At 39.6% G+C, this 25,618-nt stretch overlaps 1 pseudogene; it reads right to left on the minus strand.

Moving 5' to 3' along the window:
• Positions 1–5,037: 5,037 nt before the first annotated feature.
• LOC118835735 overlaps positions 5,038–25,618 on the minus strand; it is a 63,728-nt pseudogene continuing 43,147 nt past the window's right edge.

Genomic DNA, 25,618 nt, shown 5'->3' on the forward strand with positions numbered 1-25,618 from the left:
TCTATTTCATTTAAACTGTCAGTTTTGTTCGTATATATAATGGACAAAGTAATTTCTAATAATTTTCTTTATTTCTTCATCTGCTGTCATTTCTTCTTTTTCATTTTTATATTGGCAATTTGGCTTTCACTCCTCTTTTTAAAAATCAAATTTATCTAGTGATCTATTTTTATCATTTTTCTCTAAAATACAGCTTTTAGTTTTACTTATCAGTTCAATGGTTGGCTTTTAATTTTGTTAATCGTATCTTGGATTTCAGAAGTTCTATTTTGATATTAAATTGGGTTCTAAAATTGATTATTTTACATTTTTTAAGGTGTGTGTCCAATGCATTAATTTGTTCTTTTTCTTTTTTTAATTGATGAAAGTATTAGAGACATACATTTTCTTGGTAAGAGTTGCTACAAAAATATTGCCATATCATCTCATTGTTGGTGTTTTAGTTGAGAATTTTAAAAAAATATATTTCTAGAACTTGGTCTTTAACCCAGGGATTATTTAGGATTAAAATATTTAGTCTCTAATTTTTACTACTTTCTTCAAAGGCCCTTTATTGAATATAATTTTTGAGTAGCAGTTAATAAAACTTATTGCAAAAGCAATCCAGCCCATTCTCCCCCTATTCATCTTTCAGCCTAACTTGTCAAAGGTAAAATTGACAGACCTTGGCAAAAGATTGTATATGGGGAGTAAGAGAGAATGAGAAATTGAGTATAACATCTAGGCTGCTAGTCTGGGTGACTGGAAGGATGATGGTACCCTAAACAGTAAAAGGGAAATTAGAAAGAGGAGAGTGTTTTTGGGGGGGAGAATTGTAATGAGTAGAATTTTGGACATATAGAGTTTAAGATGCTTATGGGACACAGAGATATCTAATAGGTAGCTGGAGATGCAAGACTATGAGACATTAGGGAAGTTAGGATTGAAATGAGTAGATATGAGAATCATGAGCATAGAGATGATAATTGAATCCATGGGAGCTAATAAGATCATTAAGTGAAACAGTATAGAAGGAAAAGAGAAGTGGGCCCAGGACAGAGCCCTTTGAGGCAACCATATTTGGCAAGCGTTACCTGGATGAAGATCCAGCAAAGGAGAATGAGAAGGAATGGTCAGAAAACAGGTAGGAGGACAACCAGAAGAGATAAATATCAAACAAAAAATAAAAAGAAGAATATATCAAAGGGAAAAGGGTGATTAAAAGTGTCAAAGACTACAGAAAAGTCAAGAAGGATGAAGACTGAGAAAAGGCCATTAGATTTGCTACTTGAGAAATCATTAGTAATTTTGGAGAGAGCAGTTTCAGTTGAATGATGAGTTCAGATTTCAGAGAGTTAATAAGAGAGTGAGAGGAAAGGAAGTAGAAGCATCTATTGTAGATTAAAATAAATAAAGTTAAATATTAAATACATTTTAAATAATATATTAAAATTTAAAAATAAATTAAAATTAAATAATAAATATTAATATTAAATAAATTAATAAAATTAAAATAAAATTCTAAAATTATTTAGCCACAAAGAGGAAACAAAATATGGGATGATAGCTAGAGGGGATGGATGGATCAAAGTGAAGGTTTATTGAGGATGGAGAAGACATGAGCATGTTTATAGGTAGTAGAGAAGCAGCTAGTAGACAGGGAAAGACTGAAGATCATATCACCAATGTGATACCCACAACAGCTGCTATGAATATGCAGGCATATTTCCAGGTTTGAATCACAAAATATAGCACACTCTCTTACTCAAAGATGAAACCAAGACATTTATTCAAACACCAGAAAGCCAGATCCACCATAGTAACTAAGAAGTCTGTACACATTACCGATGCAGGGAGCACCACTATCTCCAAGCCTTCCCTCTGTCAGGCCTCCCCACAAACAAGCTCCTTTAGGCAAAATTCCCTTCTCTCACTCACCTAGCTGCTTGAGCTCTCTCTCTCTCTCTCTCTCTCTCTCTCTCAGCTCTCTCAGCTCTGCCTCACACACAACTTCCTATTCCACCCATTCGGCAAACTCCTCCTACCACAGGCTCCATGTGACCCAGGCTTATGTGACTCAGGCTTCCATGTGACCTAGGCTCAAAGCAGATCACACAAGCCTATTAGTGGGCAAGAAAACTCTTCCCATCACATTAACATTACAAAGATAAATTAGAGAGTGACAATGAGGAAGCAATCTGCTGGAGAAGATGCTATTGATTGGGATTATTTCTGCAGGTAGAGATTGGCAAAGAAAAGGTCACTTCACTATGAGAGAGAGTGGTGAAGGAGGAGATAGTGGCAGTCTGCATGATGTGAGATGAGGAGGAGAAGACAATAGGAAGCTCTTGGCAAATGGCCTCAAGGAAAGAAAGAAAAGGGGAGAGAGTGTGTGATGGGGCACTGGGCAAAGAGAAGAAAAGAGGAGTAATAGGATGGAAACATTACATTGTTGAAGGGAACTCCTGAATCAATGAAGATCATAGATCTATTTGAACTTTTAAGTATACAAAGTTAATGTAAAATTATCCTATGATTATTTTTTTCCACAGGAGCAAGGAACTGCTAACAACTGGGGGATCAGGAAATGGTACCTAGGTTGATCTTAGAAGGGAGCCAGGTATTCCAAGAGGCAGATGTGAGGAAGACGAATATTCTAAGCATTCACAAGAGACAGCTTACGTAAAGACATGGATGTAAGAGATGGAATGGCATGTACTAGGAAGAGTATATATAGATATAGTCCAGCTTTGCAAAAAAAAAGAAGAGTGCATGAAGGAGAGGAATACAAAAGGTAGGTCGGAGCCATATTGTGAAAGCTTTTAAATGTCAAATAGAGAAGTTTATATTTTTTTCCTAAAGGCAATAGGGAGTGACTGCTTTTTCTTGAGTTGGTAACATGGTCAGACATGAGTGTTAGAAGTTCAAATTTGGCAGTCATGTGGACAATGAATTGAAGAGAGTTGGGCCTGCACACAGCGAGACCATAAGAAGGCTGTCACAAAAATCCAGATGAGAAGTGATGAGGACCTAAGCCTGGATGCTAAATGTGTGTATAGAAAGAAGAGGACAAGTATGATGGCAGAAGTAGAATCAACAAGATTTGTCAAATTATTGATTGTAGAGAAAGAAGGAGATGGGAAAGTAGGGAGTGATTCGGAGTTTGTAAGTCTGGGTGGCTAGAAGTATAGTATAGTATTGCTCTTCATTCAACAATCCATAAGAATTTATGAAGGGCTAGTACTCTAATCCTTATCATAGACTTAATTTTGGTATTTTCTAGGCATTAATCCATAGCTTCTTCAAAAAAGTTAAATGTTCATAGATTGATTTTACCTTTTATAGTGCTAACCCTTGTATTTAAAACTGAACATAGATATGAAATGTTTTGAATTTTTGTGCCTTTCTGGTCAACTCTGGATTCTAATCTTTAAAAATTCTGTATTTATTTTTTAAAAAATTGCCTTTTTGACAGATGAACATTAAAAAAATTCAGAAAACCGTACAGGAATCATTTTCAGACATCTGAATCACAGAGGAAACTTTTTTTGTTTTAGAAGTACAGAATTCACCTTGGGTGGGATGTCTTGAACATAATGACAGGAAAATGAAGGTGGGAGATTTCATCAGTATCAACTCAAGAAAGCTACCAGTTGCAAACCTTTAATTATGCAACTGGCAAAGGTGAAGTGAAGAGGAGAACATTTGTTAAATGCCTACTATGTGCCAGGCAGTGTGCTAAGTACCTTACAAATATTATCTCATTTGATCCTCACAATAACTTTGTGAGGTAGGTGCTACTGTTCTTTCCATTTTTTTTCGTAGAGGAAACTGAGGTAGACTGAGGTTAAGTGACTTGCTCAGGGTCACACAGATAGTAAGTGTCTGAGGCCAGATTTGAACTCAGGTCTTCCTGATTCCAGGACCAAAGGGAACATCTATAAATTACAAACTAAAACCACTTAGCTAATCTTGTGGAATAGCTTGGAGAAAAGCATCAGGAGTGTTGACTGCTGGGAATAGGGAGTTTAAGTAGCAGAATTATACGCCTGCTTCACTCCGCTGATTTTCTCCAAAAGCTTGTTTGTACGTCATCATTTGTATGTTTTCTCCCCATTAGACTGTGATCTTAAGAGCAGGAACTGTCTTTTGCCTTTTTTTGTATTTCCAGTTCTTAGTACTGTGCCTAGCACCTAGAAGGCACTTAATAAACATTTATTGACTGGAAATGAGTCCCGTCCCCTTCCACACCGACCCAGACACTGCCCCTGCCCTAAGCACACTCTAGTCTGAATGACCAGGACTACTCTTTTAGCGTCTCTATCCAGTAAGATGGGCTCAGACTACTCAAAGAAACAGGTATTACCTTTTCCTGTGTCCTCCTGGGCTGTGCTCTCACCAAAGGTGGCAGGTACCCACATCCCCCCAAGCAATGCCCACGTATTACTCCCCAAAAGTCCCTGGGCAATATTCTATGGTGCTCCCAGCAATGCCCCAGGTGTTGCCCTAAGATTGTGTTCAGGCAATGCTCTGACATTGCCCCAGGTGTCCTCCTTGGCATCACCCCTTTCATTCCCCGGGCCATAGGCCCTAAGCATCAGTCTGTTCATCTCCCTGGGTATCGACCTCCGCCCTCTCCCTCCCCCCGCCCCCCTGCTTTTCAGGGACCCCTGGGCTCCTTCTTTGGGGAACCCACTTTATCCTTACCAAAACCACAGACTCAGACTTATTTCAGAGGCAGGGAGCTCTTGAGGGGTAGCAGAGTGCAGGAGTTGTGCCCCTCCACCCCCAGAAGGGACCTCCTTCTGGCTCCATTGATTCCAATGTGTTCTCTAACAAAGAAATTCTCTACACCATACCCAACAGGTGGTTAACCAGCCTCTACTTCAAGAGCTCAGCTATGATCAACATGCCTGAGAGCTCTCACTTTGGGAGAGTTCACACATGGGGAAAGCTCTCATGATTGGGTTGTTTTTCCTTATGGCAAACCCAAAGCTCAGGTTCCTGTGGATCCACGCTAGGAAGCCTGACCTCTTGGAGTGGTGGCCTTCCCCTAGTTCATGGATCATGAGCAGGGAAAAGGGGAGGTGGCTTCTTCCCTGGGTGCTGCCCTGTCTCCTGCTCCAGCCCAAACTCTACCATGACCCTGGCACTTGACTTCTTGGGGCAGAGCTCCAGGATCCCACCTCCAGAGGGTACATGGACAGACTGGGAAATGGGCGCAGCTGGTGTACTTCTGGGGTCTTGAGGTCCTGGAGGAAAGCAAACCAGAGATTTCAAACTGAACATTAATTTAGAGAAACTTTAGTCCAGTTGGCTCATTTTATGGATGAGGAAAATCAAGCCCCATTTGGTAAATTGACTTGACCCATGTCACATAGGATAGTAAGGGTTGGGTATAGGGGAAAGGCCCCCTGGACTTAGAGCGAGGAACACCTGGTTTCAAATTTCCTTTCAGATACATACTAACAGAATGCATGACCCTGAGCAAGTCACTTAATTTCTACAGGCCTTGGTTCTAAATCAATGATCTTAAAAAACTGAATTGTAACCCTGGCCTTCCCTCTGTTGATTATGTTAGGTGGCAAAAAGCAGGAGGCAGAAACTATCTCAAGTCAATAAGAAGTTTATTGATTGTCATAGGCAGTAGCCTGAATATATAAATGTAATCTGAATACATGCTTTCGGGTAGCCCTTGAGAAGAGAATACAAAATTCTCCTAAATTGGTCCAATTTTTATATCTTGATCAAATAACTCTGGTTTCTTCTCTTTATCAAACATTGTTCCCCAGCTGACATATTGACACAAGTCCTTTTTCTGATGCTAAAGACTTTCCGTTTCCAAGAACATCCAGACATCTCCTGTTATGAAATCTTGCAACTTAGCAACTTTATTGCCTCCTTTTTCTGCTTTCTAACCTTGTGGGTTGGCATGGATTATTTTCCTTATTTCAGCATTTTGTTACAGTTGTGCACAAAATTTTACCCCTGCAATTATCTTCAGTATTTGCGATAGAAAGCTTGTTTGAACATTGTCCTTCCTATGTTTTCTCCCCATTAGATCAGATTATGATCCTCGTGAGTGGAGAGGCAGTCTTTCGTCTTTCTTTATATCCCCAGTTCTTAACATACTGCCTGTCACATTGCAGACACTTAATAAATGTTTATTGATTGACAAGGGGTCCTGTCTCCTCTTCCACCTCCTCCTCCGCCTGCCCCTCCATCTGCTCTTATATATAAAGAAGACTCTCAAGGGGAGGAACAAAACTGAAGAATTTAAAAAAACAAAGTATTCCCAAGTGCAAAAACAATTAACAGAGCCCATAAATAGGGAGAAATTACAGGGGAAAATTAGAGCAAAGTAGCACATTTTGCTAGCAATAGAAAAAAAATCAAAGATAAAATGAGAGAAATCCATATATATGTGATCATGGTGATAAGAGAAGGTTAAGCAATAATAAAGGCATTAACTAGGGTTGTCAGAGTGTGGGAGAAGAGAACAGTGGTGGTAGGCTTAAAAGAAAAGAAGACAGATTAAGATGCTGTCAAAAGAGAAAGTACAGATAATAGAACACATTATGGAGTTGTTTTAAGAGCCAGAAAAGTCAGAGAGATGAAAGTATGTAAGTTAACGCTGGGTTACCAATGGCAAGGATGAAGAAACAAATTAATAGCAGATCTCACAGCTCAATAAATGAACAGTATTATCCAGTTAGCACTTTCCCAAGATCTTAGTGCCTCATTCATCATAACATGGAGGAGAACTCTGCCTCAGAGTACAAGCTCTGGAAGTTCTATAAAGTTAGGAGAGTTTTGTGTATGGATGTACAAACCTTTCTTTTCAGAACTATAATAGTTAAAGCCAGAAAGTCTTATCACTAGAAAGTGGGTCACCAGGTGATGATTTTTTAACCCACAGAAACTCATGTGCCCTGCATGGAAATATTTTAATTTAATACTTAACGAAGTTAATTTTCTTGAGTAAGTCTGCAAGTGAATTTCATGGCTGTTGATAGACACTGTGGATAGTTCTATTTCTACTATATCTACTAAGACATGAAGAAGTTAAAATTAATATTCTTTGGGGGAAGGATATACATGAATGAATCTTTTAAAATATCATTATGGGATCATAGATTATGAGATATTTTGCTTGTGGAGTTAGAGCTGCAATAGACCTTAGTGGTTTTTTTTAAAAATTTTACAGATTACTCATTTTACAGGTAACTTGCCCCAAATCAGAAAGTATTAAGCAAAAAGAAGGGACTTGAACTGTCCGATTCCTGAGAAAATGTTGGATGGCTTTACTGATGAGAGCTATAAGACATTTGAGGATGTATGAGTATCACCCAAGCAATACTTAACATTACTAAACAGTTTTTGTAGGCATTTTAATTGCAGAAGTTGGTGAGATTAGCAGAAGGCATAACTCAGAAGTTCAGAAAATCACAGGTTTTCAGAGAGGGGCTTCATTGGCCCCCTAATCTGACTCATACCTGTAAAAGAATTCCCTCTACAACATTTCTAACAAGTGGTCATCGGTTCTTTTCTTGAAGAACTCCAAAAGGGAAAAATCTACCACCTCAAGAGTTTCAGTGATAACATAGGATCATAGAGTCATAGGATTTTAGAGTTAGAAGGCCTTTAGGAATAATCTAGCCTAACCTCCTCTCAACAAGTCACAAGGGTGCAAAGCAGCAGAGCTAGGATTTAAATCCAGGTCTATGGGGTCATAGATATAGATATAGATAGGACCATCGAGCTCATTTAGCCATTGCATGATTCTAAGTAACTCTCAATTTAGCTGCTATTGGAAAGGCAGCACGGCATAGTTAAGAATACTGATGTTCATGTCCCACTTCTGACACTTAGTAGTTGTGTGTCCAGGGGAAGAGAAATAATTCTGGAATAAAAGGACCTGGGTTCAAATCCTGTCTTGGATGCTTATTGTGTGTATGACCTTAGACAAATTATTTAATCTCCCTGGGATATGGTTTCCTCACATATAAAATGAAGGTGTCAGACTTGCTGACTTTTGAAGTCCCTTCTAGGTCCTGACCTGGCATTCTATATAGCGAATTCACTCATTTTACCAAGGAGGAAACTCATCACAGAGAGACACAGAAATCTGACCACAGATATAAAAGTATTAAAAGACAGAGCCAGGACTCAATTCAATTCACCGAGCATTTGTTAAGCACCTATTTTGTTTCAGATACTGTCCCGTTTTTGTACAAAAATAAAAATAGCTCTGCCATTGAGAAGTTTCCATTCTGTTCGAGGAGGGATGGAAGGACCCAAGGTTTCTACTTCCATGTTTAGCTTAGAGGCAATGCATGCTGCAGAAGAAAGAGCACTGGATTTTGAGTGCAGACTTGGGTTCAGATCCTAGCGCTGCTATTTAGTGACCTTAGGCAAATTACTTAATCTATATGGGCCCCAGTTACTCAACTACAAAATGAGGATATTAGCCTGGATGGCCTGTAGGGTTCATTTGAGCTCTTGGATCACCCTTCACTCTTCTTTTCCTATCTGTACCTCTTTAGGTCATAGCTGAAATAAAGCATTCGTTGACAAGATCATTCATTGTAGTGAATTTGATTTAACCAGCTCAGCAGCCAGCACTGTTACTACAGGCTAAATCCAAAGATGTGGAAGTGTTTGTCACATAGAATCCTTATAATGGGATTTATTTGGCTCTGGGAGAGCTTGCTAAGCAAATTAATATTGTAAGCAAAGGAAATATTCTCCCACTTGAGCTGAAGCCTCAAGAAGCAAGATTTGTAATCACGTAATGTGTGCTAAATATAAACCATAGCATACAAAATGTTAGTGCTGGAAGGGACCTTAGACATCATCTGGCCCAACCTTCCCATTTTATTACTGAGGAAGCTGAAGCCCACAGCTGAGGAATACAGGGGGCCTCTTATCTGTTTGGCAGTGTAGGTGGCACAGTGGATAGAGCACCTGGCCTGGAGTCAGGAAGATGTGAGTTCAAATTTGAACTCAGACACTTAATGGCTGTGTGATCCTGGGCAAGTCATTTAACCCTATTTGCCTCAGTTTCCTTATCTGTAAAATGAGCTGGAGAAGGAAATGGCAAACCACTCCAGTATCTTTGCCAAGAAAACCCCAGATGGGGTCAGACATGACTGAAATGACTGAACAACAACTTACCTGTTTGCTCCAACATTTGCAAGATTACTAAGGTACGTCCCTGACCAACCTTCTCCTGTCAATAGCATTGTCTACTTGAAAATCATAAGGCTTTATTTCAAGAAAGTATCCCATTTTTTACAGTTCTCTTCCATTAATTCTGACTGATAATACTGTTCTCTATGACCTATCTATCCCTAAAGCCATCCAATAAGGGAAAACTGGCAAATCTTGTCTTTATTAGAAATCGACAAATACTTCCGCCTTTTGCTGCCTTAGCCTGCCTGTATAACTGTTATCTACTGCTTTTTCACCATACTGTTGCTGCTGCTGTCAGTAGGTACAATCTACTTGGGTTTGTGTTTTTGTCAGTACTGCTACATCACTTTTAGTCAAATTGCTCAGCCAAGGCCATCCACTTTTGGTATTAAGAAAACAAATCCAAATGAACTCATCTAAACTAAAATGCTGCTCCCATTCAGATACAATCTATGTGTTTGTCCTCCAAGAAAAACCAATATATCTTCATGATTGTTTTTTGAATCATGCTACCAGTCAGGGACTACCTAGCTCTTCATTCTTATGCTTACCACTGTGATCAAGTGTTCCCCTACATCTCTATTTGTGGTTCTCAGACTAGCTAAACTTAGGAATTCATTGCTGCCTTAATCTGAGTACAAAATTTGGAATGAGGCAAATGATTGGCTCAGTAATGAGCTCTTTACCTGCTAAGGGGGACAGCTGCCTTGCCTAGATTCTGATCCATATTGCCCAGTCCCCTTGTGTGGATTTCTGACTCCTTTTTCCCCAACACGTTTGCTTGGGCTTCCATATCCTTCTGGCCGGTGAATTATTCTTTTTGTCCCATTTCAATCCCTCCCAGGCTCCTCATTCCTCTGCCTTGCTTCCAGATTTCACTGATCCTGGGACACTACTTTGTCTGTTTCCCATCTGTACCCCTTATTCTATCTCACCACTTGCCTTGACTTCACTGCTTTTATGTACCATGGTCCAAACTGACTGACTTGCTGCTGACCTGACTTTTGAGGACTACCTTTTCCTTCAGACCTTATCAGGCCTTCTGTGATCTAATACATCTACCTCATACTTACATTCTCCTGTCCTGACTACCCTTGCTAGATTTCAAAGAGGATAAGCATACTTAATCATTCATCCAAATATCAATTGGATACCATTAGGGGGCCTCAGCTTTACACAGAGTAGTTGACTTTTACATAGTATAATTTTAGTGATTCTGAAAAGTCTCTGCTGTCCTCAAAGTATGCCACTCATTCCAACCCATCCCAACCACCTGCCACCTCCTTGCTGATGTCTGTAATTCCACAGTTAGCATTTCATTCCTTTAGCTTCAGACTTTGTTAAAACATTGAAACCAGTCTTGGCATGGGCAGTTCATCTCAGTCACAAACGACAAGTTTTCATTTCCTGTTGCCATCTTCTTTTTGCTGAACTCATTTAAACTTTGTCAACTATTCTATTTAAAAAAGTGGTACAAAAAATCAGTAGTTTCCACAACAGTTTCCTGGGTCCTAAATCCAGGTACAGGATATAGTTGTGCAGAACATACCAATATTTTTGTAAAACTAGGGGAAAAAATTGCAGGTTGCTCCTGCTGTAGGCTACTGTCTGATTTTTTCAAGACAATGCTATTAATTAAAACTTTATCATCATCATTAGAATTACTTCTTTGTTCTTCTCTTCTCTTCCTCATCCCAATCTAAAGAGATGTGGGAAGCAAGGACAGTGAAAAATCTTTGCCAAGACAAAGAGCAAAGACATAATCGTAGACATAACCTAAGTGTGATAGAAAACTGAAAGAGTCTAAGAATAATTTACATCTTAAAAAAAGTGTTTCTTTAAAGAACAAAATGAGAATCTGATGAATTCTTTAAGGGAGAAACAGCAGCTGGGAGCTATTTAGCATGGAGACATAACTCGGAATCCACAAACAACAGCCCCGTAAGATGTAATCGAGCTGGCTATACCACATCCCAAATGGCCATACCATATTCCATATCAACATGCCCACTAAACTGCCAATGCAATGTTATATTAGATTTAAAAATCTATAAAGCTGGCTATATTATAATATGCTCTGATATTTGCTGACTTTTATGGAAAAAAGTGGGAAGAAAGGATGGGAAAATATAGAAAAGCATGATTCTGGAAAAAGAAATGAGAGATACTAAAGACATAATTATAGAGAAGCCTCATGTCCCTATGTCATGAACTCTTTTTTTTTTTTTAAGAAAAAAAATTAGTAGGCACTGGGCATGGAAAGTGCCAAAAAAAAAAAGAATTAAAGTGACTAAATTTTTATCACTCAGGAAAAGACTCATTTTGGACTTGAGAGCTGTTCCTAAGTCAGCTGATCATACAAAGTCAGAATATTTAGAGTTCAGCAAACTGTAATAGAAAACTTATCCTGAATTATTTAAATGTTATTAAAAATAAAGAAAATTGAAAATGAAATAGAAATGACATCAACACCAGTTATAAATAGTTTCTTCCAGAAGTTAAAACAATGTAAATTAATTGATACAACCAGGGGAGCAAAAGAACCCAGAAAATGATTTAGTCCACAAATATTTGACTTACTTGCCAAAGGGGGAGAGATGATTGGCAAAGGCAGTACTGGGTTAGATTATTACCTCATCTATAAAAGCTTAAAAAGAAGGATAATAAGAGATTACAAGTAGTGTTCTCATGAAGCAAAGAGAAACAATAGAGGATAAAGCCAGTTTAAACAAAGTTTGGCAAGATATTTAGTTATGCAAAATCATCCCAAAGACATTCAAGGATGAAAACAGAACAAGGATCACAAATAGAAGAAAAATGGAAAATATTTGCAAAACTTACAACAACAAACTGTTTTTTCTTTCAAGAATAAATAGAACCACCACACAAAGTCCAGTTTACAGTACTTGAGATGTCTACAAAAGACATAGAAATGTCACTGGGAACAAAGACAGCAAAAGCAATCAGATTGAATCAATTATATAATTGTGAGGGTACTGAGGGAATGATTTACAAGGTGTCTAAAGATGAAGAAAATATCACAGAATGGAAGAAAATCTCAAATCTTATGGATTCCTGTCCTTTCTCTCCCCCCTCAAACTGCCCCCTCCAAATTACTGAGAAAATATCAACAATTAATGACCTATATGCCTACTCTCCTATGGGTACAAAATCTTTGAGGATCATGTGTGTATAAATGGATGCCATCTCCTAATTGGCAGAAAAGGAGAGAATATCAGATCCTATAGTGTTTATTGTCTGTGATTATGAAAAAGTATTCAACTTGGTAGAAAAGATAGCCTCCCATCCATATATTAAAATCAGTTAAGATTCCTTTGAAGATGTAACAAGAGAAGAATGCTAGGCCCACAATTCCAAAGGAGAGGAGAATAGAATGGATCACTTTTGGGAAGATCCAAAGGACTTACAGTGACTTCAAGCTTCAGTAATGGCAAAGACTCATCTTTTGACTATAAACATTTTACTGGTGGTGTATGGCAATGAGGGGTGAAACTCCAGACTTAAAAACAAGCATCAGAAAGAGGGCAATGGAAGGTGTGTGGTGAGTGCAGGCAAGCATATAAAACAGTGAAGATCTCTGAAGAATAGGATTAAATGATGTCAACAGAAATCGTATGACAGAAAATGATGAGCTTGTTGAGAACATGTTGAACACAGAGAGTGACAGGAACATGGCCAAGAGGCTTCACTGGCAACTTCATGCTGTAGGAAAAGAGGCAACAAGGCCTCCATCATGTTTGATGAATCCCCTGTGGGGAACTTTTAGAAGGATGTACTTGAGAGTCCACAGGTTGGACAAACAATAGGTTTCACTCTGCATCATTGAAAAAAACTGAACCACTGAGATCACAGATTCATATGAGTATTTGAGTACTGTTGGCTTAGTTATTTTTCTATTGCGTGGAAACATGTCTCTAAAACCCGTAGTTTAAAGACTGGTCCCTTCCCCAGTGAATAGGAGGGGAAAAATTGCAGCATTTTCAGGATTTAAAGAACTGATCTTCAAAAAGACCATTTGGATAAATGGCTTACTGGTACTTGGATGGTTCATGATTTTTTTCCTCTCTCTCTCTCTCTCTCTCTCTCTCTCTCTCTCCCTCCCTCCCTCTGCTAATAATGTGTCACTTTTCTCTATCTTTTCAAGGACATTTATCTGAAATGGTGTTACTATTTATGTCAGCCATAGCAACAATCATATTTTGACTGAAAAGAATGCCATGTCAATAAAGATGAGGCACATGTCAAGTTGGCTTCTTCCTCTTTATTACGATACTTAGAACAAAAGAAACTCCTATAATCCATTTACTTCAATAAGAATTGTAAGGGGACGCTGCCAGTGAATCACAAAGAGAAGATGGATAAACTTGCTCTCAAATGCAGGACTCTACTTTCTTTTCTTTTACTTTCATGTCCCACTTTGTGTTCTCTGTACATAACACCTTTCACTTCTCTGCCTTTGCATAGGTTTTCTCCTATGTCTGGAGTGTTCTCTTTCCCTACCTCCACCTCTTAGAATCTCAAGCTCTGTTCAAGTGCTACTTTTCACTTGTTGCTTTTCCTCATTCTCCAAGTTGCTAATATTCTCTAGTTCCCTCCCCCCCCCACCCCGCTTTGTATTTGCTTTGTATATCCCTGGAGGCTTGACCAGCATGCCCAGATTGGCCAACATGCATCCTGCATTTTTCTGCCACGTGGGTGGGAGTAGCCTCTTTTGATGAGCTTAAATAGTGAGGTTGTGTCTTTAAAACTGGATGGAAAAGGGACATTCTTTCTTTTTCTTGTGCAGTCTTGCCTGTATTTTCTTTTTTACTGTATCCAGAGGGTGAAGAACACAGGCACAATGAACTGAGTGGGTCCAGCGTAGTTACTGTTATATGCATACCATACACACGTATGTATACATATATATATGTGTATATATATATATATGTAGTATTTCCTTATCAATGTTCATGTTATTTCCAAGATTTGCATCCTATTTACAACTCAGTGTAACTGCACAAGCACTTATTAAGCACCAACTATATCCCAGTCTACCTACTAGGTACTAGGGATAAAAAAACAAAAATAAAAGCCCTCAAGGAGCTTAGTTATATAACAACAGAGTTGTATAAGAACAGAAGATGCTTAATAACAATGTGCTTATTAAATGAGAGACATCATGGTATAGTAGATAAGGCACTGGATTTGGAGTCAGGAAGATCTGGGTTCGAATCCTTACTGGCACGTGTTGTGTGACTTAACTTTAATCTCTCTGTGCCTCAGTGTCCTTATCTGTAAAATGATGGAGTGGGCCTCCATGGCCTCTAAAATCCTTTCCAATTCTAAATCTATGATCCTATGAAATGATTGTGGAATCAAACTGAATGGTGAACATGAAGCATAACCCTGAAGATTCACAATAATTTATCGTAATGTCATAGTATTTCTCTTCATATCAGTCTTCCTTGAATTCCCTTGTGATTGATTTTATATTATACATTTCCCTACTTTTGTTCTGTGTGTCTCAATTATTACTAAGGGAACAATGCTAGGAAAATTATGAGGGAATACTGAAACATGCAGATTTCTAAAAAGGACCTTCAGGGCAATGGCCAAGTTTACTTAAAGTGACAAAAATAATAATACTGCTGCCATTAATTTATATAGAGCTTATTTATTTTTCTAGTTTTTTTTCACATATTAATCTCATGTTTCTTCAAAAATGAATTCTAATTATCTGTTGCTAAAGGGTTTAAAACTGGAGGCCTGGGCCCAGGGATGTGCTTGTAAATATTCAACAACCAGTTCTCTGGGGGGGAGGAATAAAAAAAAGTTTTCATGACACACTTTTAAGCTTTATCTGCCTTATTAATGTCTTTTCCATCACTTTTTTAAGTCTAGACAGTCAACAAAACAATAACTCAAGCCTGATTTGTACTGTTTGCTGATTTCCATTGTATAAAAGCTGACACTGAAAACTTAATGATTGACTCCCAGGAGCATTTTGAGCTAGCTCTGGCATACCCCCCACCTGAACTACAACAGAGAAATCCCCATTTTTTTGTATGTGTAACAAATTGTCTGCCACATAACTCAATAAAAGCTTGTTGAATCAATCCCAATAGTCTGAATTTATTGCTGATTACAATCCTTAAGGGTGCAAAGTCTCAGTCTTGGGTTCAGAAATTAACTCTGCAATTATAAGATGAAGGAGGCATGGCTAACTAGTCGTTCTTGTGAAAAAAGATGTCAGGTCTTTAATGGACTGCAGCCTGAATATGGTCAGCATTCCAAAAAAGGCAGCAAATTAAAAAAAAGCAAAAAGCAAAACAAAAACCTAATGTGAAACTCAGTGCTGGAAAATTAATAAGGAAATACACCTTGCTCTTCTCAGTAGTTGAGGATTACAGATGTGGAATGTAGTATATGCTGTGAGAAATGATTATTTCTCTCTTGTATTAACAACTAATTATTGTCTTGAGACCAACGTTTTTCTCCTTTTCTACTTCCTCATGCAGAAATTAACAAATGTGGGAAACCTTTCCAAAAGACTCACCCAGCCAGGATGGCTGTGATCTAATCAAAGAAATTATCAGTTTGGGTTAATGGGTGCATTCCTGCTCATTGTGTTTGTTCAGACAGGTCTCAGAAAATGTTAATTCTTTTGTCAGATAGGTGATATGGGAATGAGTAAGTCTCTTTGACCAAGATTTGGGTAACTCAAGTCACTGTAGTAGCAATTTGGATTCGAAGATCTTTCCCACCCAATTAGTAGGCCATGTGACCTGCTTATGTCACAGAAAGCCTAAGACATATGTGGTACGAGGAGCTTCCTGACAGGAAAAGAAGTTATGTCACAGGAAATGATGAGAGAGAGAGAGAGAAAGATGTTATGGCTACTAATGGCCGCCCTCGTGATTGTTAGAGCTGAACAGACTGACTTAGCTGTACTGTGAGTTTGTTTTGGGAAGACCCCGACAGGGGATCGGAGAAGTTTTGGGATGGTGAGTCTCCAGTCTGTCATATGGTGTTTTAAGTTCCTTGCTCTTATGATAAAGTGGGCTGCCTGGCTGTGGGAGCTGAGCATTTGGTTATGGGATCTGGTTCTCTGGTGTCTGAATAAATGGTTTAATTCTTCTACCTTCTATGTGGAGAGTCTTGTATACTTTGTGATACCGAACTACATAGGCATTTTGATAATTATCATCTACATTGTTATTATTGCCTTACTGTTTTAGTCACGTACCCCAAAACTCTCATTGTAAAATAACCCATCTTCCCATTGTAATATTAATTTTCTCATTAATTGTTAACCAATTAGAGTTGATTGCCACCCTCAGGAATACCTGCTTTTCCAAGAGCATATAAACTGCCATGAGAGGTGTTTGGTCTAAGAGAGAAGACCAAATGACCATCCTTTTATTAATAAACATGCTAGTCCTATTAATAAAATGATTACATCACCTAGAAATCATGTCTCTTGAACCTTTTAAATGTCACGATGCTATCAGATGAGGTAACTGTATCACTTTTGATAGCTCCTGCTATATATCTATGTTTATACACATATATACTTATATATACAAGTACACACACATATATGTAACACTATATTGGCTATGACATGCTAAGCATTGCCAAAGAGATCAAGACACTGGAGATAAATGCCTACTAGCAAGACAGATTCCCTAGTTTCCCTCTCTGTTTTGATGACCAGAGAATTTTTTCCTGACCTTGGGACTGGCAGGGCTTGACTTTGACTAGCCCCTTATATCCTAAGGAATTGTGGAGAAAAGGAGAGAGGCTGTGTCAGCACTGGACTACGGGACAGAGATCATATTATTGAATCATGTAAGAGACATAGAGCGGATGTTAACTTTCTGGAACTAGTTAGTGTTCCTGATACTATAGCAAGGGATCCTTAATTTTTTTCCCTATTTTTCCCCTCTCCCTCTCTTCAGAGTGAGTAGGTACCTAATGCTTTCCTAGGCATAGGAAATTTACCCTGTGGCTAAAAAGTTGACTTTTCTTTGTTTAAATATTTGACTCTCAAGATGGTCATTGGAATAAATACTACTAATACTCATGGGGTTTCTGAGGGTTCAAGTAGGACTGACATCTCTGGTGTGAGGGTTTGTTGAACACTTTTCAGAGGTAGCCATTCACCTTTGGTGTCAGCCTAGGACTTAGTTCTCACCTGTGGCTCCAAGAAGCTGTAGTATGTACAATGGCTGTATCCTGGTAAAATCAGTTAGGCAGATGGACTAAACCAAGTTGAAGTTAACTGACCAGTCAATGAGTTAGGGGGGTGTCTACCCTAAGCGTGTGAAGACTTTCCCCTGCAGAATGGGCAGATAAGAGCAATTTGTTCCGATGGCCATGAAGGTGGCTGAAGTAGGCTAAAGTAGGCTTAGCACTTAGATCTTGGTCAGACATTGAAGATGCCAAGGTCATCTATGGCATCCTGGGCCACTGCCAGTCATCTTGACTTTTGTCTTGCCACTGGACTTTGATGACTCTGTCAGAGACAGTAAGGCTGACAACTTTGTGCAACTGCTTCACTTAAATCCAATTCACTTATGAGGCAAGACATCACCGTGGTATGTCATTGATCCTCTTCAAAAAGGAAGAATAGTAATAACATTCACACATTCAATGAGTGCATTGTTCTTGCTAAAATATAGCCATTAGGGACAACTGGGGAGTACTCTATGGAGGAGAAAGATTTTAAACTGTGATATTTTGCTAGAGCTGAGTATCTGGTTGGGGATTCAGAGCTATAGAAGAGAGTTCTAAATTCATTTAAAAACTTCTCAGTAGAAAGAAATTATTCTAACAGGATCTCTCCAAAAAAAAAAAAGTCTAGAGTAGTGGCCATCTAATAGGCTGGGCTGGGCTGGGCTGGCACTGATTGGGGTGGAGAGTGTGCAGGGATATACCAAGTTTCCTTAATTTGAAAGTAAAGCTACTCCTAGGGAGGAGAAATACAGGAAGTGACTGGAGAGTAAGCACGCCCAAGGGGGAGGAATAGCTTCATCCATAAAAACATAGCGGGGAAGTAAGAATGACTGACAGCCCTGACTGCTAACCATAAACACATCATTGCTATATATGTAGATATCTATATGTGTGTGTGCACATATATACATATTTATACACATACATTAGAATACCATTCATGTGCATATGTATACATACACAAATACATTTGCTGGGATATGAAATACTTGAAATCAGCTACATCTGAGCAAACAATCCAATGGATTTAAATCTATCCAAGTCTATTCAAAAGTCACTATGGAGTCTTAAAGAATTACTGCCCTAGTCTAAACTAAACCAGGGTGAGCCTTCATGTTCTAGTGTTGCATTGTCTTCCCAAGGTGGTATTGGTTTTCTGGAGGGCAGCTGTCGCCTTTCAGTGTCCAAAGAAATGACAGAGTCCCCAAGGTACCATTGCTGCTATTTGTCTCTTTGTCCTTTGATGCATGTGTTAGCAAGATAGAAGCCCCCAGGAAATCTAAGAACATTGATTGGGGAGTACATGTTGCTGCCATCAATGGAACAAGAATAAAAGATAAAATGTGATTGTCAAAATCATAAGAAATAGGATATCACCAGCTTCATTATGCCTCCTCCCCAAAGGCCAGTGTTTGCCAGATTGATAGGTTTAAAGGAGAGCAGAATGCGGTAGCACTTTCAGAAGTGACAAGCCATTTTTTTTAAACCAGGGCAGGCCTAATCTGTGGGTAGAGTAGTCCCCAGCCCATGTAGCATTATTTCAAGGGCACTTGGAATGGTTCTTAGCTCCCCAAACATCCCCCTGACCTGCTGACTGATGATTGAAACTCCTTTAAGACGGGACAAAAGACTTTTCAATCTATAATAGTCCTATGAGAGGTAACATTGAATTAAATTCCCATGGTGATGTATAAATGACAGATACACTAGTTTTTCCTGAAAGAAAGTATTTAACGGCGGGGGCAGGGAGGTGGGGAGGGAATGTGGGGGAAGCAGAGTTGATCACTGACCATTTGAAAATAAGAAAGTTAAGGAAGTTTCTAAGTAGGCTATATAGAGTGGCAGTAGGGGCATAGAATGAGGAATATGGGGACAAAGACAAAGTTTGCCTCATCATAATTTTGCTGGGGCCAACCTGTCTCCTACATCAAACGAATTGACTTGCCCCTTTTTCATTATCGACACTTCCATTTGCTTAGGCCCCAAAAGAACCGTTTATAATCTCTAAATGTGACAGACCCTTTTGCTACCTGACCTGCTTCAAAAGTGGAGTACATTTCTTCTCATTCTATTTATATTTCATCTTATTTTTCTTTCCAAAAATCACCAGTCACCTAATTTCCTTAAAGTTTAAGGGTGAAGAGAGTTTGCCTAATAGTCACTAATTCAAGCCTTCAAAATCATATCTGTGGAGGCATACAGAGAATTAGTATTATTTAAGAGTATTTACCCTTGTGTTCAGAGACCTCACCTCACCCACTTGTTCCATCCATTATTTCGGAGTGCTTTTGTGTGAGCTAGAGGAGGATAAAGCTTGCTTTTAATAGCAAAAGTAGTCAACACCTACCCAGCACTGCCTAACACTCTTTTAATCATGAATAGAAAAGAATGCTTCTGTGGGGATGAAAAAAAGAAAAGAAAAGAAGTTTAAACAATGCAAAAGACATAAAAGTTTCAGTAGTCTGGATGCATGTTACTTCATTGGAATTATCAATCTCATACTGAAACGGACCTCAGAGACCATCTAGTTCAGTCTCCTCATTTTACAGATGAGGAAACTGAGATCTAGAGAGGTTGAGTGATTCGCTCAGGGTCACACGGGTACAAGTGGCAGATTTAGGGTTTTAAACTCAGGTTTTCTGACTCCAAATCCAGTGACCTTCCTACTCGAAGCAGTGCTAACTTTAAAGTTCTGTATGAATAGCGGCTATTGTTACTATTAATGATGATGATGATGTGAGGCTGGATAGCAATGTGGATTGAGAGGCAGCCTCAGAGCCAGAAAGACCTGGATTTGTGTCTCATCTTTGACACATACTGGTTTGGGGGCTATTAGAATGAAGGCAGGGACTGTTTTTTGTTTTTTTTTTTTTATGTCCCTAGCACTTAACATAGTGCTAGACATATAGCTGATTAATAAATGCTTGTTTTCTAACTAACTGTGTGATCCTGGACAATTCATTTAACTTCTCAGTGTTCCAGGGAGCTAAGAATCTAATTTACAGAGAAGGTGCCAACTTTTATTGGTAGAGGGAGTTTGCTTTACTAATGAAATCACATGTCTGAATCGTTATTATCATACCACATTAATACATAGTCACTGATAACTCCTGGATGGTTCCCAATTCTATTTTCTTGTCCTTCTAGGAAGAATATACACTATGGTTATATAAGAAAACCATTATCTGGGTAGCTAGGTGGTACAGGGGATAGAGCACTGGCCCTGGAGTCAAGAGGACTTGAATTCAAATCTGGCCTTAGATACTTGGTATTTACTAGCTGTGTTACCTTGGGCAAGTCACTTAACTCCAACTGCCTTGCCAAAAAAAGGCCATTATTTTATGTAAGCCAGCTATATATTCATGGTCAAAATATGGATGGCCAAAAAATGTATATGTACATTTTCTGAATTTGGCTTCTACGTCAGGAGTAATGAGCAATAATGGGCGGCCACTAGTCAGTTAGTCAAGACATAGTTTTTAAATGCTTAATATGTGCCAGATACTCTGCTGAGCACTAGGAATACAAATACAAGTAAGAAGAAAGGCATTTCTTGCCCTCAAGGAGCTTAAATTCTGAAGGGGAAAGGCGACACATAAAAGGAAGCTGAAAAGAGAGGGACGGGAGCCAATGGTATTGGGGTCATGGTAGAGAAAGTCCAGACTGAAGCCTGGACTGGAATGAAAGATAGCTGGGTTAAGGGCCCTCCTTAAATAAGGGTTCTAAGAGAAGCTTATCAGAATTAGGGGAAGCAGCCTCCGGAATAGAATATACTTCCAAGGTCATTTCCAGGACTGGAATGAGATTCAAGATAAAGCACTGGGCCATCATAGAGGCAGTGTGAAGTTAAACTATTGGTCCCAACAAGTTCACTTCCAAGGGCAGCATCACGATCAGCTGGGCTGGTGTTACAAAGGTTACTCCGGATAATCGCTCCATCTTCCACAAGGCCTCGATGATGCTCAGTAACACTCAGCCTGAATTCCTGGACTCCCAGTCTTTGAAACTCTCAAGGTTAGAGACTCCATTCGTTGCACACTGCTCCCCCAAGACAATAATAAAGAAGAGAGGAATTCCCTTTATGCTGCCATCAGCCTAACAGAGAAGTTGTATTCACTCTGGAATTCCTCACTTCCCTGTGGAACCACTGATACCTTAGTTTCTGGTCTCCAAAGAGCTTCCCTTTAAATGAAAAAAATGAGTGTTAAATTCCTTTTGCCCTTTATCAGGCAGCAAGGCAGTGGATAGGAGAGTTAGCAGGAAACAAAGACAAGTAAACTGGTTTACGTTGAGTAAGAGAGGACAGGACTGTGGCAAGAGGTATAGTCAGAGAAGCAGAGGCTAAAAGTCAGACAATGGCTGGTGGAAGAGGGGAAAGGGAGGATTTGCAGATGTAGCAGATTTTGAATTTGGTTACAAAGAAGCACTAAGATAGGCTCACAAAGAAAAAAAATATCTTGAGCCTCTGTCAAAAAGAGTAAACTAAGACCATAGTAACAGCCAAGGTAGACGGTGGTCATGGTGTGAAGCAAGTACTTCAAAGAGAGTTCCTGTTGGAAATGGAAATATGAGCCAATTGATGCCTTATTACTGTGACCAGTTCAGCTTTTCTCACTCAGATCTGGCCCCCAGAACTCCTATATAGAGCCTTACTGGTTAATGCAAGTTTCTTTAATAACCTAAGAAGCCATTTCACCAGGTGACTTGAACTCATTTGATGTGACTGGGTGTTATGTTGTCATGACTTCACATTTCTTAGGTTTCAGTTGCCTCCAAATAATATTTGTTCTATCATTTTCAGTCTGAAGATCATCCATCTTGCTAGAAAAGACAGAAACAAATTAGGAGTTGAGAAATTCTTCTTTATTTCCTTTATTATCATTACCCTACTTGCCCCTAGACAGTGGATATGGCCCATCTTTGTCCTTTTTGCTTGTAACATTTTGGCAGGAAGAAGAGAAATGTCTACTTGTTTGTCCTTAGAATTTTTCCAAGGTTCAAATCACTTGGGGTTTGAGCCCCACTGATATCATTCTCACAGGTCTGTGTCACTCTTTTGTATTCATCCTAAAGTTACACGGCCATTGCTCTTTTTCCTTGTGTGTCTATTTCGAATCCAAGCTGCTCATCAAGATGGTTCATTTAAAAAAAAGCAGCCACCAATCTCTTCAGATTCCTCCTGTTTTTTTTTATCATTAAAATATTCCATATATCATCAACACAATTTTGCTATTGAGTGTCCCCAGTCCCCATTGGATCATCTTTCCTTTTTTTCTTAGGCTACCAAATTTTTTTTTTTACTTTTGTAAAATCAAACTGATGTGCCTAGGAATGGTTTGCATGAAGAGGATTTGGGTTTTTCAGTAGACTAGAAGCTCAAGATAAGTTACCAGTGTGACACGGTGGCCAAAAAAGTTAGCATTGTCTTAGGGTGAATTAAGAGAAGTACAGGAGAGAGAGAGAGACAGACAGACAGGCAGACAGACAGACAGAGAGAGACAGAGACAGAGACAGAGAAAGAGGGAGAGAGAGAGAGACAGGGAGAGAAAGAGAGAGAGACAAAGAGAGAGACAGAGAGACAGAGACAGGGAGACAGAGAGAGATAGAGAGGCAGAAAGACAGAGAAAGAGTGAGCAACAGAGAGAGAAAGAGAGACAGAGGGCGGGGGAGAGAGAATGGGGTCACTATACTCTGCCTAGTCTAAACTTCATTTGGAGTATAGTTTGGTCAATGCTAGGAATCACATTTCAGGAAGGACATTGGTAAGTTAGAGCACATCCCAAAGAGGTCAACTGAATTGCCAATTATTTTATGGAATTATTAATTGAGTTATTGTGACCCAGATAAAGGGGAAAAATCTCAGTTATTCATCCTAGCTTTCCACCCTTGAATTCATTGTGCCCAGCTTGTTCAGGGATAGGTGTGGCTTTGAAAACTTATAGTCTCATTCCTGGTGTTCCTAGTTTATGAGTAAGGGAATGAGACTGCAGTGGGGGTCCCTCTGTGTCAAGGGGTAAATACTCACCAGGAAAGACCACGATGGCAACAATCAGAGGGTAATGGTTCATTCACACTTTAATAAGAGTACAGAAATAAGTGGCACAAGGTTACAGAGGGCAGACAGCTAGGGTACTACAGAGGCAGAGGGTGCAGGGATAGGGAAGGAGGTGGAAGAGAAGGGCAGGCAGTGTGGGAAGAGAATGGGAGGGGAGAAGGGCACAAAGAGTTACATAACCTTGGATCAAAGTTGGGAGCACTCAAGCAGCATGGGCCCATAGCAAATGGACAAATGCTCAGGGAGCAGGAGTTTGGAGTCTCATTTTTTATGGTTTTGGTGGTAGGGAACAGACTGATTCTTACCCATGCTACCTTAGGGTTAGTTTGTTAGCATCAAAGTTATCGGATTGGAGCCAAGACAGCCCCGTGAAAACAGCATCTTACCAGAGCTCTCTCACAAGCTCTGTCAGATACCAATAAAAAAGTGAATCTGAGTAGATTTGAGAGAGTTAGAAACTGCTAGCAGTCTGAGCGGGGCAAACTTCCAAGCCAGGAGAGTCTGAAAGGTCGATGGGATAGATCTGTAGGCTGGGAGAGTGCTTGGCGTGCTGAGCTGCGCCAGACAGCACCAAAGCAGAAGCAGCTGCGGAAACCAACCAGTGAGACAGGCTTGGAGAAAGCTGGGCACCTGAAACCGGCAGAGATCCCCAGGCCCCCCAACACAGAATGGGAGTCTGTGGAAGGGACGAGAGGCAGCAGTGCAATGCCACCAGCCATGAGACATGAACTCCTGAGACTTGCAGCCCAAAGGTATGAGACGTGTCTTCTTGAACTTCCTGGAGACATAATGGCCAGGCAAACGGCTCTAATCCCTCCTGCCCCCCCCCAACCTAGAGAATTCCTTGGGAAAAAATGCTGGAATAGAGGAGACAGAAGTGGGGCTTCAGTGGTCAAGCAGTGGGAGTTCCTGAGTCCCAGAAGGACAGAGCCAGCAAGGGTCAACACCAGGAGCCCAGACATACCCTTGCACCCCCAGGGGAAGTGGCAGATACCAGCACAAACAACAAACAGCTGAGACCATTGCTGAAGAGCAACAGTGCTGGAGAGCAGCCCCAGGGGAAGAGGAGACTTCAGGCAGCCAGACCCCTCCCCCACACCTCAGGAAACTGAAGGCTATAATACACAAAGCCAGTAATTAGACTCACAATCCCCAGAACAAGAAACCTGGGACAGAGAGCCCTGAGCCCCCAAAGCAGAAATTCACTGTAAAGCCAGGAAAAAGCTAACCAACATGAAGAAGAACACACAAAAAAAAAAACCCGAGGACCATTGATTCCTTTTATGGAGACAGGTACAATCAAAATACGAATTTGGAAGAGGATAGCAATGACACTATACCCACATCTGATACCTCAAAAGGAAATGTGAACTGGTCTCAAGCCCAAAAAGCATTACTGGAAGAGCTAAAGGAGGATTTTAAAAACCAGATTAGGGAGGTAAAAGGAAAAATGGAAAAATGGAAAAAAAAATGCTGACGAAATCAAGTCCTCAAAAAATAAGATTGGCAAAATGGCTATGGAGATTCAGAATCTAAATAGAGAAAATGACACCCTGAGAGGTAAAATCAACCAATTGGAAAAGGAGACTCAAAAGCAAAATGAAGACAGCAACTCATTAAAATTAGAATTGAGCAAGTGGAAGCTAATGACTCTATGAGGCATCAAGAAGTAGTCAAACAAAATGTAAAAAACGGAAGCAGATAGTAGAATGGATTAAAAACCATAATCCTACAATATGCTGTTTACAAGAAATGCATTTGAAACAGGGGGATACACACAGGGAAAAGGTAAAAGGCTGGAGTAAAATATATTGCTCCTCAGCTAAAGTAAAAAAGCAGGTGTAGCAATCCTAATCTCAGACAAAGCAAAAGTAAAGATAGATTTAATTAAAAGAGATAAGGAAGGACACTACATCCTGCTAAAAAGCACCATAAACAATGAAGCAATATCATTGCTTAACATATGTGCACCAAGTGGTATGGCATGTAAATTCTTAGAGGAGAGGTTACGGGAGTTACAGGAAGAAATAGAGAGGAAAACTATAATAATGGGAGACCTCAGCCACCCCCTCTATGAACTTGATAAATCTAACCTCAGCAGTTCTATACATTACTAACAAAGCCCAATAGCAAGAGATAGAAAGAGAA

The sequence above is a fragment of the Trichosurus vulpecula genome, chromosome 1 (genome assembly GCF_011100635.1).
Source record: "Trichosurus vulpecula isolate mTriVul1 chromosome 1, mTriVul1.pri, whole genome shotgun sequence".
NCBI lineage: Eukaryota > Metazoa > Chordata > Mammalia > Diprotodontia > Phalangeridae > Trichosurus > Trichosurus vulpecula.